This window comes from Taeniopygia guttata, chromosome 5, assembly GCF_048771995.1.
Source record: "Taeniopygia guttata chromosome 5, bTaeGut7.mat, whole genome shotgun sequence".
NCBI lineage: Eukaryota > Metazoa > Chordata > Aves > Passeriformes > Estrildidae > Taeniopygia > Taeniopygia guttata.
In genome coordinates this window covers 59,632,901-59,647,130 of record NC_133030.1, presented here as the reverse complement: position 1 = coordinate 59,647,130, position 14,230 = coordinate 59,632,901, and positions in this window count along the sequence as shown.

The following is a 14,230-nucleotide window of genomic DNA, read 5'->3' as shown; positions in this document are numbered from 1 at the left end:
AATTGCAAAAGTTTTCCTTGGACACAGTTCTCCAGCTTGTGCAATGCATCAAATCTATCAAACCCAGGAGCTGATTCAGTATTCAGGCCATGGAAATGCCAAGAAATTGATGCATCTACTTCTGGCAATGGTGTGTATTTGCAGGCACTCATTAGCATGAAGTTATGGTTAAATTAACATTTGTATTCTAAACTCATCTTTGACTCTGGGCTGTGTCAGAATTTTCATTCCTCAGAACACAATCTCTGGTCAGCTGAAGTGCATTCTTTCCAAGACAATAATAGGCAAGAAGATTCCTCCTTGAATCTTCTTTGAGAGGTTTGTGCTTGTTTAGCTGACAGGGTGGATGTGAGAGGAGCCAGGCTGATATTTAGCCATGGGTCCACCCTAAAAGCAAGTTCACACCCACCCTGCATCCACTGGGACTGGGTGAAAGCTGCAAAGGGCACAATGCAAATATCACAGAGGAAAACTTCACCTTAAAACCCACAGTCTTTGAGCAAATAAGAATGAGGAATAGAATTATAAGCAACCAGATTAAGTTACTGTCATATTTATCCTCTGATATATTCTGCTTTACCCTATTTTTTGCAAGAAAACAGAGTTCACGTCAGTAATAATTTTAATCTGTTCTGATACATTCTCCAAGCTTTACATTGCTAACAGAGAGCAACATCTCTGCCTCTCTAAAGGAACTGGGATTGTTTCTAGGATCTCAGAAGGGAGGAAATTAAAGCTAATTTGGCAGGTGATCACACCAGAGTATGTGCTGGAATCCAAAATGCAAGGAACTCTCAGAACTTTGGGTCTGTTAAGCCAAGGCTTAGAATTAAATGCAGGATTTGATCTGAGACCTTGGAAAAGGCTTCCAAACTTAGGTGTTAGAATAGAGAATGTGGATTTATAGTTTAAAGCAGACACACGTTAAGCGGAGGAAAGATTAGAATTTTAGAGTTTAAGATAAAGAAAAAAATAAAAGCAGTTACAAAGGTAAATAAGGAGTTTAGAATGCAGCACTGTAGGTTTGTGTGTCACAACATGATAGGCTAAGAAAGTTCACACGGTGCAGGAGTCCATAAGATGAAATATTTAAGGATTGGGTCAAAACCATAAATATCCTTGTTGGCAGTGTTTCATTGGTCAATAAATACTTAAAAGGTCTTGTAACTAAGGGTCTTGTGACCTTCTGAACCATGCAGTGAAGATGTGAGCCAAGCTCACACTTCCTGCCTGTGTAGAAGATAAGAAAAATAAATCACATCACCTAAAAAGTCAGCAGTCCCGTCTTTAACTCGTTCAAAATTCCTTCTCAAATCCTCACAAGTATGGAGTAGTTTTGGACAGTGCAGGAAGAGAAGCACTGCAGGAGAGCTGTCCATGCTCTCAGGATCTAAGCCAGACTTTGACAGGCTGAGATCTCCATGCTGGAGTCTGGCAGTTGTTTATTCTGTACAGGATATCAGACAGCCAAGTTAAAGTCCTTTACCAGCCTGTGTGAGTCTGTATGGCAAAGAATTCCAATGGTGGAAAGGAATTAAACTGATGGATCTTCACAGAAAAAGATACCTTTGACTCAACATCCTGAAATTATCAGACTCAGTTTAAAAACCTCAATATATTTACCTTGAATTGCCCACTTTGGAAATGTGGGATTCCTTGGGATAGGGGAATTGGGACTGCAGCCACGTCCATTGTGAGAGGTTTGTGTTTGAACAAGAGCTGGTCCTGCCACAATACACTGCTGGATTTTACCATTCTTACACTGGTATTTGGTACACTTTGATTATGAGAAATTAAACCCAGTTTCTAGAAGATCAGCGTTATAGAAAGATGATTTCCTGACTTGATTTCTATTCATTTCCTAACCAAACTCCTCTCATCTTACACTCAGTATTACATTTATAATTTAATTAAAAAGCAGAAAGTTTGCAGGTTTCAAATGCCTGTTCTTTTATACAGCTCAAAACCAGTATCTGTTTTCTATGTTCAATATAACTGCAGAAGAAGAAACGAAAAACACAGAAAGATTCATTCTGTCTCATGATTTGTGATGATGGTGTTTTGAACATGGAATTGACAGTAAAGGTCAGGCCTCAGAGTGCTGAAATGAAAAAAGCCCACAATATTTAAAGTGTTTAAGGCCAATATTTAGTGAGGTACAAGTGAGATATTTTTGTCAAATTTTCAGTACAGTGAATGCATTATATAACTGTTACTTTGTTATTCAGCTTGGCCCATGACCTAAACCAAACAAAAATTTAAAAATTAACATTTGGGCTTGATTCTGATGCTACTTACGTTTATTTAACATAACTAGAACTGGTATTTCTCTGCCTATCAGTTATTATGCAACGTGAATTATAATTATTGGGCTGAATCTTAATTGCATTTCTTATTGTGTAAAGGGCACAAAACTTTCAAAGAAAAAAAATTTTAAAGGAATGTATCTGAAAATAAGACACAACTTAAACTATCAGCCTGTCCTTTGAATTTTATCAAATATGTGACTTCATGTCATTATGTCAGTTATTCAGAAAAATATTTTCTTTTTTTTTAAATCTGAAGTCAACAGAATGCAACCTGAGGGAAACAAAACCCAGAAATTTTAGAGGCAATATTCAGGAAGAGGAGAAAGTGAATAACAATTCTCTTCCTTTTTCACCAAGGTGCCACCTTTCCAGTGAGTCTGTGTTTGCAGTGAGATAACAGCAATTCTCCTCTCTCTTTTCCTTTTCCTAAGGATCTGTTGTCTGTCTCTGCTTGGCCCCACTCTTCCCTTGCTGCTCTTTCATAATGGAAGAGCTGCCAGTTCCTTCCAGTCAGCAGCATCTGTTCCCTTCTCTCTGACTCCCCATCTTACCCAGGTCACTTTCATTTCAAGGAGAAGTTGGAGAATAAACGGTCTTCAAATACCTAAAGAAGAGTCACCACAGCCTTTTTTCACTTTTCACCATTTCATTCAGTGTGTATTCCCACTTTATAGTCTTTTTATGGTTTAGCAGTGGGACAATGTTTTATTAGCACTCCATCATTTGAATTTTTCTCATTTTAAAGGCAGCCATGGAGCTTTAGAGAATTTGGCTGCATGTCTGGCAAAATTGTAATTTTTGATCTACTTTTGGCCTGGGTTCTGAGTTTGAGTAGGAGCAGCCCGAGCACACAGTTCCTAGACTTAAAAACCTGCTAGACTAAAAACACCACATCTCTAGACTTAAAACACCTCTAGAGCTTATCTTCAGCTATCATTAATTTACTTCCTTAAATAATATGTGTGATCTGGTGAGAAATTAAGCTCCAATTCCTTCATAAAGAACATTTAGTAGCACAAATATGCTTGCTCTGTGAGGTGAGCCCACAGGACAGGACTGGGCCAGGATGCACATGGGAAACAGAACTTGGATCATGAATACTGGGATATTAGTAGTAGCCAAAAGCTTTGGTGCCTGTTTATATCACCTCCAATTTGCATTACAGCATCAATGTGATATAACTTTATCATCCATCCAACCTTGATGATGATCATTTCATTTCAACAAATAAAGAAATGCTCCTGGAACACCCTGGGTCTCCCTCAACAGGCCAAATTCTGAGCAAGGGGAGTCCTGGGCTCTGGATCCAGAGAAGTGTACTTCAAGATTAAATGTGTCTGGTGACTTTAACCAAATGTTTTGATGTGAATCATAACCATGTGATCACTTTTGAGGGCAACAGAGGTTTGAACAAAATGCACTTCTTCAACCTCAGCTGGAACCAGCTAAAAAGGCCCAGGGAAGAGATAAACATTTTAAAAAACACATTACTAACATAGCCAATCTTGACATCACACATAACCCGTGGCACAAGGTTGTGGCAGGCACATTCTTCTCTCTCTCAGGACTTTTTTCACAGAGGAGCACAGAGGAAAGAAAGAGAAAACAATTTCTATTTTGCTCCTTGTTTTTCCCATGTGGAATGTGTTTGGAGAATTGTTTACCTGGGGTGATTGCTTGATTGGATTCTGGTGAGGCTTGTTTGAGCCCAATGGCAAATCAGATCCACCTGTGGCTGGACTCTTGAGAAGAGGGTCACAAGTTGTGAGTTAGAGATGGTAGTTAGAAAAAGTAGGTTTGTAGTTCTAGTATCTCCTTTAAATAATATGTTAATGTATTCTAGTATAGTTATAATAAAGAAATCATTCAGCCTTCTGAACTAGAGTCAGACACCATCATTTCTTCCCACTGGGTTCACCTGTGTTTACAATACGAGGTGGGCAGCAGCACTTGGAATTCCTGGGGAAGCATTCCAACAGTTGTAGAGGTTTAAAGTCTCGTTCTCTACCCCGTTATTCTCATGGTCGTGTCATGGCATTTTGTTCTCATAGAACCTTCACTGCTTTTTGCAGTCCCAGCCTAACCAAGTGAATAAAATGCAGCATTTTTGCACAGAGACATAGGTGTGTGCACACTGGGAGTCCCCGTTCCTGCCTGGATGTGCCTGCAGCAGCACAGCTGTGCTGGCTGCAGCTCTGGGGACAGAGCCAATACTCAGCCCTTTTCCTGACTCCCTTTCATGCCTGTTGCTCAGCAGCTTCTGGAACAAATCTTTCTCTCTGTGCTTTATCCCTCTTGAATGAGTATATTTTAGCATTATTTAAAGGGCTCATCAGAACTGGCAGTTTTAAACATGAAAAATTTGAGGCATTGAGAGACTCTAAAAAGTTGGGGTTTTTAAAAGGATCACTTAAATTTAGTATTTTGTACTAGTCAGCATCAGGCCAACCATTTGAACAGAATAACTCTGAAATAATTTGAACAACAAGCCAGCAGAAGAGAAAGAACTCCATTGGGGCATCCAGGAAACATCCAAAAAGATGCTGCCTTGTCTATTTGTCCTGTCAATTAAGCTCCAGTTAATCTCTTCAACACATGCTAATATAGAAACAAAATAATAAGAGCTACCAATTCCAGTCTCTGTTTTTTTGTTGTTATTCCTTAGGTATTTATCATAACAAACTTCTAATTTTGCTGTGTTCTTTGTCACCAGCTCTATGTGTCAACAGCTCCTGAGTATTACAGAGCACTAAACCTCATAAGTGACCAGGAGACTGGAACTTGATGATCTTTAAGATTCCTTCCAACCCAAAAAACATTATGATTCTATAAGCTTTTGGCTTATTTGGTTGTTAATATTTCACTGACAAAGACATTTTTGCTCATGATGTGAGAAGTGTGTATTTCATGTATGATATGTTAAATATAACATGGGAAGTCCAACATATCCTGTATATATAAGACAGGTTTGTGGTGATGCTTTGAAGTTTCAGTGCCACATGTAAATCTTTTTAACTATTTCTCATGTGTCCTACGATGCTTTCTTTGGGGATTTTTTGGATATTATTTCTAGGTCATAAATGAAATACCTAGACTATAAAAACAAATACTAATACACCTTATATATTTGTGAGCTGTGCAAGATGAGTCAGCTTCTGAGCTAGCCCCTGTGATTCCAGAGCAGTTTATCACCATCAGTGTCACAGAAAATGGGGACAATCAAAACTGGCTCCAAGGTACCTTGTCCCATGTGTTTTGAGCAAACAACATAAGCATGGAAGGCACGGTGGCTCTGTTGGAACCATAGCAAAGCTCTGGCTCCTGTCACCAATGAGGTGACAGTACACCAACCAGAAAGGAAATGCAAGTCTGTTTCTTGTATATAAATTATATTAGAAATGTCAAAATATTTTATCTCCAAACCAGCCACATTTCAGCTGAGTGTCACTGGGCAGTTAAAGTCTCTCAGTGACCTGAATTGAGTCCTGATTTCTAATTAAGAAGTCACAGAAGCATCAAAAATATTGCAGAAGCAAAGATGAATGGGGCTTAATGTTCTGGTTTGTTGCAACTTATACCAGGTACTATTGAAAAGGAAATCTTCAGGAAAAGTTCTGCACCTGTTTTTACAATGCAAATTTCATATTCTGGGTTTTGTGAATATAGAAGCTTTGTCCTTGCCTCTGGCAGTAGGTCAGAAATTAATTATTAAACACTGATCCTACAAAGATCTTGGCTGGTATCAAATTTTTTACTCTAGCATGATCTTGGAAACAGTCATGTTCAAATTCTGCTGAATCCAGAATACAATAGTTAATTATGTTTGACAAGTAGAAACAATGGAGTGGAAAATCAGAGAATTATAGAATATTTTGGGTTGGAAGGAACCCTAAAGATCATCTTGTTCCAACCCTTGCCATGGGCAGGGACACCTTTCACTATCCCAGGTTGTTCCAAGCCACATCCAACCTGGCCTGGAACATTTCCAGAGATTGGGCAACCAGAGCTTCTCCAGAAAACTTGTGCCAGGACCCCACCAACCAGACAGTCAAGAGTTTTTTTCCTAATTTCTAATCTAAACCTACTATCTTTCTGTTTAAAGTCATTTATCCTCAATATTATTATGACTTCATTTGCTGATAACCTTCTACAAGCTCCCAAGCTTACTACCATTTGTACAAAATGAACTGAAAATTCAGCAACTGATTCATTAACAGCCCTGATTGAAAAATGCCTGCTGTAAAAACATGAGCATGTTTAGATTCTTTTAGTAGCAAATGAAATACAAAATATTTTCTCTAACCCATGCAAATTATAAGATTATAATTATATTCATCCTTATCAGATGGAAAACTATCATCTTCCCAAAGGTGTAGAAAAACATTAATTGGAGCTATTTTTCCCTTCTGTATTCTGACTATTTTTAAATCCTTAGACAGGCTCAATCCTACAGCATTGCTTGAATTTCCTTAGGTCTTGACTGTGATCTGTATGAGCCCTTAAATTTTCATTGATATTTTTAGCTTCCATTTTCAGAAATCTGTGTTTCTAACAACTGTCTAATTCTCACCACTATCACTTTTCTTATTTTTTATTCACTTCTGCTATAGTGGAATAAAAGGGCCATGGCCTGACCCAGCAGGGCTCATAATTATTTGCTTTTATCTGTAAACTTGAGAGGATGAAAATGTTTAAATGTAAATGAGTGTGTATTGATGAAGTATTTGGTGTTTCTGCATATTTAAACATCTTCTAAACAACCTTCACATTTTTTAGATCGAGTTTCTGTGTCACTCTGGTGGCATTTTGCTCGTGCCTGCTTGCAGCACATGAAAAATTTGCTTTTTAGAACATCAAGGCTGTACAAGGGGTGTGCTTCTGAGACACACTTGCTTGTTCTCTTAAAGCCAAGATCAAGTGCTTAATTTACTTGCTTCATTTAAGAATTCCAGGAATTCTAAATGCTCTGGAAGTATTTCAAATTAGAGTGTCAGCAAAGCCTCAAGAAGACTGAGCAATATTTCAAACAGAAAGGATGCTGGTGGCAAAGGTAATGACAGAACCAGAGTGACTCAGGAAGTGGCAGCCAGCTCCTTTGCATTCCCCCCCTGATCTGTTGAAATTGGCCCTGAGAATTATTCATTAGAACATTCAGCAGCTGTGCTCAGTTTCTTTATTCTGCCAATTTTGAACCCAACCTTTTTCTGATGTCACAGAAGTATAATGTTGAAAGATTAATTCTCCTAGCAAATTCTATAAACATAAATTTTCTATTACATATACAGCAACAGAGTTTTCTAATACTGACCCTTCAAATATACCCTGCCCTAAAATTTAGAGATTTAGTAATATTTCATGTCTAAAGCTAAATGAGCTTTGCCATGTGCATGTTGAACCCTCCACACTAATCCATTTCTTGTGATCAGGCAGGATTAAAATTTCAGAGTTCTACTGAATGCCATTATGAAAAGCAGATTGCAAGAAGAAAGCCAGTACATATAATTTCAAACCAGCAAACACTGAGAATAACCCTCTGAGCATCATCTCTTACTTTGAAAGACCACTTGAAATTATAAACTGATTAAGTAGCAGGTGATGAGCAGCAGGACTGTGGGAAACTGGTTTAAAACTCATTTTATGAGACCCAAAGACATTTGTCTTTGGGTTACCCAGTGCATAATCAAGTGTGAATTCTCAGGGTTCCTCAGGAACCCAAGATCTCTCCTGGATCCTCCATTGCCAGGCATTGTATTTGAGCCAATATTGCAGCTGTCCCTTCACAGGGACCATCAGTTTATAACATTCGTTCAGCTGCTCATTTTCACAGAATTTGTAGAAGGCAAGAAATGCTGGTCTGACAAATTGGTCCAAAACTCATCAATAGGTTTAAAAATTAGCAGTAAAGCCAGCAGATAGATATATAGATAGCATAATCCCATTAGCTTGTTTCTTCAGGAAAGTGACCTAGCAAAAAGCCACAAGACTCAGTGGAGGAAGATCCAAGGTCATCCTAACCTGTTCTGATCCATCAGCTGAAATCATGTTAATCTGCCCAGTATGAAAGGTTAAAAGCTGCTCTGTCAGTTCAATTTGTTATTAGAATATAGAATTGCTAGAGGAAAACACATTCTGCTGATAACTGTAGCATTTCCTTCTGTGCGCATTAGGGAATTCATGTTTAGAAAAATTGCCAGGAAAATTAATGCTTTAGCCTATGTCATGTATGTTTTGTGACATCAGAGAGAAGGGGCTCATAATAAATACTCGGGAAAGGAAAATAATACAGCCAAAAATGTTCTTTAGTAATTAGAAATCTAGCTAATGGTAATGATTATTAAAGTGATTATCTTACAGACTAGATACTATACTAGATGATTTGGGCCCTTACAATATAATCTGAATTTTTTTGATTGGGACTCTGTGATCTTTTCTGTGTTGAACAATGATTGTTAACACACCAGGGTAGATGGGAAGTGGGGAGTCCCAGTCATACAAACTGATTATAGTCAGGATCCCTGACTGCCTTCCCTTTACAGGAAGCTTGCTGCCAGGTGTCCAAAGTCAAAACCTGTCTAAGAAACTCATTTCACCACCAGGACAGCAAAACACATGTTACAAAATACATGATACAAAAATGTTTGGTATCGACATTTGTCTTTTTTCTGCTCACAGTTGTCTTTTTTTTTTTTCTCAATTCAGAACTGTGGAGGTGGTGTTTGCAGACCAGTTTGGAAATGTCTGCTGTGTGAATTCATAGAACAATGATCTCGTGTCCTTCATGTTTAATCTTCCTCCCGAATGCCAAGGGGGATTCATAACACAGTTTTATCTATTTTTTTGTAATAATACAAATGATAAGCTAATTTCTTTTGATTGAAAACAGTCTTTAATCTCCTTTAATATACCCTGTTGTTTGTGGGCCTTGTAACAACAGCAATTACTCATCACCAAGCTGATTGCAACAACTCTTTCCGTTTTACAGTACTGTTGCAATAATCTGATCCAAAATCAGTGAATTGCCCCAAACTGTCTTAAACTGACCAATCATCTCTCTAAAGATCAAATTCCCAAATCAGGAGAGTGTAACTGGCAGTTTTGCTAATGTGTTAGCAGAGGAACATTCTGTTTGATTAACTGTGTTTCGTTTTTACATGGATTATGGCTGAGCTACAGTCAGACTGAATAATTTCTGCCTGGACAAAAGCTCCCAAATCAGGTAACAAATAGGAGCTATGCTCAGAGGCGGCCTTCTGACTATGGACAGCAAGGACAATGAAACGTAAACTTTAAGGCATTTAGAGATTTTGAGGAGTTAAGATTTTAGCTAGAAATAAGCCTTACTAGAGTTAATTAAAATAAGAATAATAAATGAGTAGGCCTTGATGAAGTTAGGAGTTAGTAGTTAACTAATAATTAATTGCTTGTCAGCACAATGTTTGGTTAGCTGGGTTTATAATGAAGAATATAGAAACTGATAAATAGCTTTTAGGAACATAAGACAATTGTGGGCCTCCTCTGTTCTGAAACCGATTGAAGACAAGGAATGGGAGTTCTACCAAGAGTTCATTTGTCACATTTGCATTGAAAAGGTAGAAAGGTCAGAACGAGGAAGACTTCATTTACTTCCTCATTTTGGGACCCCTCCCCATAAAAGGGACCACCGACCCATTTCAAGGAACAAACTACGCATGCTTAATAGCTTTTGGAGTGATTAGCATACGAAGCGAGGAATGGGATGTACCAAAATTATGAATATGCATTTGTATTTTGTATATTCAATACTTGTATGGATAAAAAGACTCTGTAATCACCTAAAAGGTGCGGTGTGTATTTGGGAGCTATCCCGCACGCTGCCCGGCGTCGAATAAACATACACTTTCTAACTTTTAACTGTTAGAGAGTTTTTGTCCGTCACAGTTGGATATCGATATTAGATCAATATCCATATTTCTTTAATAAATCATTTTGGCGAGCCAGGCAGGAGGACTGCTCTCTCTGGCCGTGGGGCCGGTGGGGTCCGGGACCCCTCTGGGCGCCCACCCAGAAATTTCTGGGAAGAGGGATCCTGCGATCTCGCTGACTACCCGGGGAAAGACCAGAACCTGCTGGACTACGGACAAGAGGTATGTTTATATTTGAGGGAAGGTACCTTATTATATAGGCAGTTAAAAAGACACGAGAGACGTCTCGTATCCGAGGTTGGTAGTCTGTGCCTCGTAGAGGAGGCAGCAGCACCAGAAGGTTGGTAGTCTGTGCCTCGTAGAGGAGGCAGCAGCACCAGAAGTTTCGTAGTCTGTGTCTCGTAGAGGAGGCAGCAGCAAGGTTGGTAGTCTGTGCCTCGTAGAGGAGGTAGCAGTACCAGAGGTTTAGCAGTCTGTGCCTCGTAGAGGAGGCAGCGGCTGTGGTGTTGTGGATTTAGATTGGAGCAGGAGTGGCTCTGATCTCAGTTTGTAATTTGAAAGGTGCACCTTAGTAATCCATAATTTGGGTGGTTAGTCTGGACCTTGGGACGCGAAGCGTCCTGTTGTGACAATTTGGGTTGTGGCCCCAAGCGCTGTATGTGTGTGTTGTAACCGGATCCGTGTTTGTTTAGTGAGTTTGTGATTTTGTGTGTTTAGGCTGTGGAAAACTATTTGAGCATTGTAATTGTTGTGGTTTGTAAGAACTAGTGCTGTGAGCATTATAATTTGTGTGATTTGGCGTGTGTTATTAATTTTTGTAAGTGTTTTTAGGAGCTTTGTGAACCTGAAGTTGTAAGAAGTTTGTGAAATTGTTATTTGCTTTGCAAAGAAATACTGACCTTTGGGAGTGCAGACTGCTTTAAAGTATTTGCATGGTGTTTAGATTGTGTGTATTTGTGTGAATTTGGGCAGCGTGTGCTTTTGACTGTGAAAATTTTATTTGATATGTTGTTGGATAAAAAGCTTTGTAAGTTGAATTTTTGTTTTATAGCTAGAGGGTGAAGTGAAAAACCTAAACTACTTTTAAGATAGTCCTGGTGATTAAGAGGTCATTTGTCTCCCAGATAACTAGAAGAGAATTCAGGCTCTGTGACCTCAGGATACATTTTTCAACTGCCTAAAAAACCCCAAGTTTAGTGAGTGAGTGTTTGCTAGTAGTTTATCTTTTCCTCCCCTCCACTTTTTGTTGAAAGATTTGTGTTGTGTTTTGACTGAAGTTTGTGTGATTTTAGCAAGACCTTGTTTGAACATTTGTTGAATGTGTTTGGAGTTGTGAAAAACTCCAGAGTGGTTTTTTTTGTGAGCCTAAACTATTAGAATTTAGGTCCTTTTGGAAAAAGAGAAACCTGGTTTTGCAGCTGCGAATACGCAACCGAACTTTGCATTTTGTAACATTTTCAATCAAAGGGTGAGAGAAATCTGGTCAGCAATCCAAAAATTCTTAGAACAGGCTATAGTAGCAGTTCACACAGCTCTCAGTGTAGTGTGGAATCGCGAAATTTTGGTCAAAACTAGACTGATAGTTTGTCAAATTTCCATTTGTCCTTGGTTTACAGTGCGACAGGAGATACGCTTGGCTTTTAACTGCAAACTTGTTACAGTGTATGAAAGTTTGTTTACAGTTTTTAAACAAATTTTAATAGTAATATACCCAGAGCAAAACATAACAGAGGATTTGATTTAATGAGTGATTAATAACTTGCAATTTTTGGTTTTTTTCTTTGTTTTTTCTTTTTCCCTTTTCTTTTGTATAACAAGTTTTCCTCAACAGCTGCTGCTCTGAACCTTGTTTTGAAGGGAGAAAAGGTGAAAATTAACTAACAAATTGTTTTATCCCTTTTGTTTGCTAGCATAGCTATATGACCAGGACCGGGAGAAACAGGAACCGAAAGCCTGGGTCAGAAGTATTCCCCTGCCCAAATAAAGATTGTTATTGTAATCCGTGGATTGTATTTCGGTGTGTAGTCTGTCAGGATTTGTGGGTCCGAAAAGGGTACAGGTGGCTAATACCTAAGACTGGAATTTGTGCTTTTTGTCGTTCAAAAGAACAAAAGGCCACCCAGAAAGTTATACGAGTTTTGTTGGTGACTGGTCAAGAGGTTCCTGGTAGCAGTAAAATATTTGAATTGTTAGAAAACGGAGTTTCAGGAACTTTGAAGAAACCAGTGGAAATACTTAGAGTTGAGTGTGGCCAGCATATTTTTGTACCAGAAGAATACCAGGTAAAGCTTAAGAACTGGGATAAGATCAAAAGACGTTTTGAAAAGAAAAACCCTGAACATGGGGGCAAATGAGAGCAAAGAGATTCCTAAGGGAACCCCTTTAAGGTGTATCTTAACACACTAGAAAGCACTGGTAGGCTATGGTGGTAGTGAAACTAAAAGGGAACTTGTTAAATTTTCTACACAGTGGTGGCCACTCTATAGACTTGATGGGGGGTTGAAATGGCCAGCAAATGGTACTTTAGACTATGAGACTTTATTACAGTTAATGCTTTTCCTTAGGCGTGAACAAAAGTGGCAAGAAGTAACTTATGCTGATATGTTTTTCAGTCTTCGAAATCACCCTGAGTGGCAAAGGGATTGTGGGATTAGGCCACCGTCTGATCCACTGGTACTGGCTCTTGAAAAGGATAATAAGGCTAACAAGGAAAAGCTCAAACGGTGTTGCAGCACATGTTCAATAAATCAAAGATGCTCGCACCCAAGTAAAGTGTATGCAACAGAGATCTTAGAACAAGGGACAGTGGAGACACTTTTACCACCACCTAGAAACCAGGAAGGGAGGGGAGTAGAGGAGGGGGTGAGGGAACGAGTGAAATCAGAACCCTCACCAACTTCAGCCTCCCCTAACCTATCCTCTGATTCGTCTACCCTGGAAAAAACAGTAATTAAAGCAAGAGTTTCCCCACCAACTCCTAGATCAGGGGAACCCTCGAGGTTTTATCCACCATTGCCCAGTAGTGATAGTGAATGGGATGAATCTGAACCAAGTCCCAAGCCTTCCCCACAAGGTCCAATAGCATCAAGGACCAGAAAGCAAACCAGAATGAACCCACCCCCACAAACAACTAGAAAGCAAACTAAAGGAGTCATACAAGCACCCTTAAGGCAAGCTATAGCCTCTGATGGGGAGCCAAGGATAATTAAGGTCCCCTTTTTCTCGATAGATTTAGAGGCTTGGGAAAAGACTGCTAAAGGTTATCGAAATGACCCGATAGGCGTTGCCAAAAGGTTGAAGTTTATGGTTAAGCAGCATTTACCTGATTGGACAGACATGCAGTTACTACTTGATGCTTTAACAGAAACAGAGAAGCAGTTGGTTTTAAAGGTATCCAAGGACTTAGCTGAGGATGCTTATGTATCAACACAAGAGGATATTAAAGATGTATTTCCTCTTCAGGACCCGATGTGGGATCCCAATGAACCTGATGAATTAGCACAGCTTAAGAGATATCAAGACTTTATAGTGAAAGGACTAGAACGAGCAATTCCTAAGACCATAAACTGGTCAGCTTTGTATGCTGTTAAACAAGGTCCCTCTGAAACACCCTCTGATTTTTTAGATCACCTACGAGACGCGATGCGGCGATACACCACTCTGGACCCTGGATCAGAGGAAAGAATACAACAACTAATAAATTTGTTTTTAGGACAATCCACAGGAGATATCAGGCGGAAACTTCAGAAGATCCGGGGCCCAAACAGCCGAGACTTGGAGACTCTATTAGATGAAGCATGGAGAGTCTTTAGTAACCGGGAGGAAGGATATAAACAAGGGATGAGGAAATTAGTAGCAGTAGCAAGGGGGGAAGGAAAGGAAAGATGTGAGCAAGACCCGCCAAGACAAGGACCACCCCGACTGGGAAAAGATCAATGTGCATTTTGCAGGAAATTTGGACACTGGAAGAACCAGTGCCCAGAACGAAGAAGAGGTGACGAACAAAGAAAAAGCGATCGG